A 5,122-nucleotide genomic window follows, 5' to 3' on the forward strand; every position below is an offset into this window, starting at 1 on the left:
TGTGCTCTGGTTGTCTTCGTGTCGTCTGTGTTCTCCCCAGCCCGTCATGTCTATCACCCATGCCTGTTTCTTCCCCAAGTGTCAAGCCTGTGCGTCTTGGTCTGCATGGTTCTTGTTTTATTTTGACAGGCTCTCATCCTGTGTTCAGTTTTGCTTCCTACTGTCCTGTTAGTTTGATTATTTCCAGCTGTGTTCCCTGTTTTCCTCTGCTTATTGTCGTGTCATTCCTGCTGCAGTGTGTTTCCTTGTTCCCCTTGTTTCCATCGCTTATCCTAGTTTCTAGCTTTTTGTTTCCAGTTCTTAGTTTCTAGTTTTAGAGTTTTGTGTTTAGCTATGGTTTATAACTTTACAGCAATAAAACTCCCTTCTTTTGGGGGAGTTCTTTTGCCTGCCACACAGCCAACCCTGACACTATCAGCATTTTAACAACAATGCATGTTTTTAAAGCTGAGAAAAAATGAAGCATCACTCTTCTTCTTCTTCTTTAAAGTAAAGACAAAAAATAACCTTGCAAAAAGCCCTTTAAGACTAAACACGTGTATCATGACTCTATGACCTAAACGCATTTAGCTTTGAAAGCAACACAAAACTCCTCCCTCTATCACATTTATCACACTGAGAGCACCCTTCCTGGTGAACACACCATCTGCGGACATTGCAGGGCAGCAGTCATGTGCACGATGATGAACGTGATACAAGCTTTAGCTCTTGCTTGTTTCTGTAAGTTTGCTCTATTACTCTTTGACATCATTAGCTAATCTTTTTTTGCATTTTTAACCTATAATAATTTAAACACATTTGCTTATTAGTAACTTTTCACTCACAGATGTAGCACCATGTAGAGCAATTAAACATCTCATTGTTTCCACAGTTTCATGCTGGATTGCTGCCTCAGGTTCTGAGTTTCAGACCTCAGAGGTGCAGGCAGGTAAAACTGTCACTCTGCAGTGCCCCAGGATTTACACATATGACGTTATGACTTTCTGGTTCAGACTGGTCAACGGAACCACAGTCAACTCTATTGCTGTTAAGTCTGCAAGTGTTAAGTATAATGCTGAATTTCAACCTGGAAAATTTGAAATGACACAAACAACCTCTGATGTCTTTCTCAAAATCAAACAAGTGGATGTGTCTGACTCTGCGCTGTATTTCTGTGGATTTGTCTCAGAAGGACATCCAAATTTAAGCGTCATGCAATTAAAGGTTGGAGGTAAGATTATTGTAAAGTCTTTGCCTCCTCATTCTTCAGTTATTACTCTTTTAATTTATATTACATATGCAATGTAATTATTGTCAACACGCTGTATATGTTACAGGTACCGGGTGGCAGCACCTGTAGACAGCTATATATGTGTCCTGTAAACAGGAAAGAAATGATCAGACAGGGAGACGTGGCTTGCCGTTTCCTGAATACTCCGCCATTATTTATTCAAATTCACAATTATGCACTCCTTTCATTACTTTTACAGTATTACAACTGTGTATTTACTTATTCTTAACATAGCTCACACACACATTCTCCATAACACATTCCAATGTTATAAACATGACCAATTTTCTTGTAAGACTTGGTTCAAAATGAATTCCAACAAGACAAATCTATAAATCTCAAATAGCTTGAAAGAATGGTATAATCAGCACCATCTTGACATGTGCACTGAATTCACGGAAACACTTTATGGCAGAAACAAGATACTAAAACAATACAGGATAACGGTGGAGCCGATCACTAACATCACAGAGCATAGGAGGTGTGCGACCCAAACTAACATGCTAACCTTAGCATGCTGCTAAAGCCGTAAACAAATACTTACAAAAGTGTAATTTACTGTACTACACAATGTTGTACGCTTTCACTTTCCAACCGTAATGGTTAGTCTATGCTATATAATGGATGTGATTGCTATTATATTCTATTTCGGGCAAGATACGAACCTGTAAACAGGAAAGAAATGATCAGACAGGGAGACGTGGCTTGCCGTTTCCTGAATACTCCGCCATTATGAGAAAACAGCGCGGAGCATGCGCTTCAGGCTGCTAACAACAGGCCAAACCATGGTCTCACACTGCCACCTATTGGTATAAAAATGAAGCGTCCACTACAAATATCCCAGGGTAGTTACCAAGTTTCCTGTTACAATTACTGTAGTTATTTAGGGCATTTCCAAATGGAAATATCACTTACATTGAAAGTGAAATTACTTAAATTAATTCACATAAATGTGATCACACATTAGTGGGTATCACACACTCCCTGACAAAAATAAAATGGCTCCCAACATTCACAAAATCATGACATTTTGAACTTTTGCTTCTCAAATTCTTATTAACTCTTATCAGTCCAAGAAGTAGTTATGAAACAAGCAGTGGGGGTGGTGTGTATGCAGATGGGGTCAGTGATGCGTGATACTGGTATGGTGAGTATGGTATTGGGGTGCAGTACATTGGTGACTGTGACATACACATGGGCGGCACAATTGCCAATGGTGGGTATGGAAATACAGTGTATGATGGTATGGTTGTGGCAGGTAACTGTGGTGCTGTGCGTTCCCCAACTAGATTAACTGCCGCATGTGACTGCACTGAGGGTTTACCCAGTGATTCATAAGTCAGAAACTGTCGTGGTTTCCTGTGACGGGTAGATCTTCTAATGTCCGTACAAGTATGTCCCGGTGGTTGAACCTGTACGTTAGACTGCGAATGAGTTTCACACTCCTCACCAGACCCTCTGGGTTCAGCTAGGTTGTCACTACCCACTTCCATTTCTTCCATCTCCTCTCTCAGAGAACATGGCAGGTGTGAGCATTCTCTCCCAGTTTCCTCTTCGAATTGTTCAATGCTGACGGATGGTGAATGCTCAGGCATAGTCAGTATGTCTTCCATCGTCTGCACAGGTGAATGTCCATTTTTTGTGTTTGTTGTCACTCTAATAGGTTCTTTGGTCTGGTATGACTGAGATGCAGGGTGTTGCTCATGGTCCAGGTTCCTTCTCACGGTCCTTTCAACAGGTGCTCTTAGCCAGTACCCCGAGCAATCACTCTCAGAACCGCTGTCAGAGTTATCCCACATGTCTGTTTGTCTTTGTGCATCTGCAGATCTTTCCATCCTTCGTCTGTTGCGTGTTGTCTTTCCAATCGCAGGCTTTGCCAGGGGGGGAGTGACTTGAACAGGTAAGTCATTTACAAGTAACAGCAGATTACGATGCAATGTTCGGGTTCTTTTTGGGTCTCCAGCTTCAGGATGGACTACGTAAACTGGGCTATCTGCTAGCTGCTCTTTTACTATATAAATAGTCCTCTCCCAATATGATCTCAACTTGCCAGGTCCTCCCCGCTCACTGAGGTTTCTGACCAGAACTCTGTCTCCTGGCTTAAGCATGACTCCTTTTGCCTTTTTATCATATGTTATTTTGCCTCTTGCACTAGACTTCTTGCTATTTTCACTAGCAATCCGATAAGCTTCCGACATTCGTTCGGCCCATTTCTTGGCATATCCTGTAGGTGAGTATGTTTCATTCTCCCCCTTCAATCCAAACAGCAGATCAACTGGTAGATGCGGGTGTCGTCCATAGAGGAGATAGAATGGTGAGTAGCCGGTGGACTCATGTCGAGTACAGTTGTACGCATGTACAAGATGTGGGAGGTGGTCTTTCCACTGTACTTTTTCCTTTTCGGTTAATGTTCTCAACATCTGGAGTATTGTCCTGTTGAGACGTTCTGAAGGGTTACTTTGAGGATGGTAAGGTGATGTTCTAGAATGTCCGACACCAGATAATTTCTGTAGTGTCCTGAACAGTTCATTCTCAAATTCACGACCCTGGTCGTGATGTAGTTTGGATGGGTATCCAAATCTGGGTATGAAATCCTGGAAAATCCGTTCAGCAGCTGTTTTTCCACTCTTGTTCCTTGTGGGGTATGCTTGAGCAAATCTAGTGAAATGGTCAATTACCACGAGAATATACTCATACCCTCCACGGCTGGCTTCCAAATGCAAAAAGTCAATACACACCAGTTCTAAAGGGTAGTCCGATCTTATACTACCCATGGGAGCCCTGACGTGTGTTACTGGTTTCTTGGACATGATACAGGGACACTTCTGGGTCACATAGGCTTCAATGTCCTTAGCCATAAAGGGCCAATAGAATCTGTCCCTTGCGAGATGTAGCACTCGGTCTGTCCCAACATGACCCATCATGTCATGTAAATGTCTTAATGCTAAAGTCCTGTACTTGGCAGGAAGCACTAATTGTCTTCTGTCACTGGTACATCTATACAAGAGGTCATTTTCAAGATGTAATTTACCCCACTCGTGGAGGAGTTTATGGGCAGTTCCTCTTACCATCTTGCGTATTTCATCTGTCAGTTTTGCTCCATCTAGTTTCAGCTTGAGGATTTGGCCAATGGCTGGATCCTCTCTTTGAGCTTTAACTAGATCATCATGGCTGATGCTCAGCGAGTTGATATGAGGCTGCTGATGGGGGTCCAGAGAAGAGATATTGAGCATGGCTACCCAAGCAACATCTTTCTGTCTGGCCACCTGGCTTCCATCCCAGACTGCCTTCACTGCCTCATCTGGAAATCCCTCTGTACAAGCAGTTTCATATTTCTCTATATCCAAGGGGAGACGAGAAAGAGTGTCTGCGTCTACATTTGACTTTCCTGGCCTGTATCTGATGTCGAACCGGAAATCTGAGAGCTCTCCAACCCACCTATGTCCCACTGCGTTTAACTTTGCGGTACTCATTACATAGGTTAGGGGGTTGTTATCTGTATAAACTGTGAAGTGTGGGGCATAGTACAGGTAGTCACGGAATTTTTCACATACAGCCCATTTCAACGCAAGGAACTCTAATTTTCCACTATGCAGGTGGTAATTGCGTTCTGCTTGTGTCAGAGTCCTAGATCCATAGCCAATTACTCTCAATTTCCCATGTTGACGCTGATACAGGACAGCTCCTAAGCCCTGGTCAGATGCATCTGTATGCAATGTGAAAGGCAGGCTAAAATCAGGATATGTCAGAACAGGGGGGTTGGTGAGGAGGGTTACCAACTGTTCTAACGCTCTCTGGTGTTTTAGAGTCCACTCAACGTGCTCTCGAGAGGACAGCTGTGAGTGTTTGCTG

This window comes from Diplotaxodon limnothrissa, linkage group LG3, assembly GCF_057381915.1.
Source record: "Diplotaxodon limnothrissa isolate DT_005_m linkage group LG3, D_limnothrissa_male_GT1.1, whole genome shotgun sequence".
In the NCBI taxonomy this organism is placed as follows: domain Eukaryota; kingdom Metazoa; phylum Chordata; class Actinopteri; order Cichliformes; family Cichlidae; genus Diplotaxodon; species Diplotaxodon limnothrissa.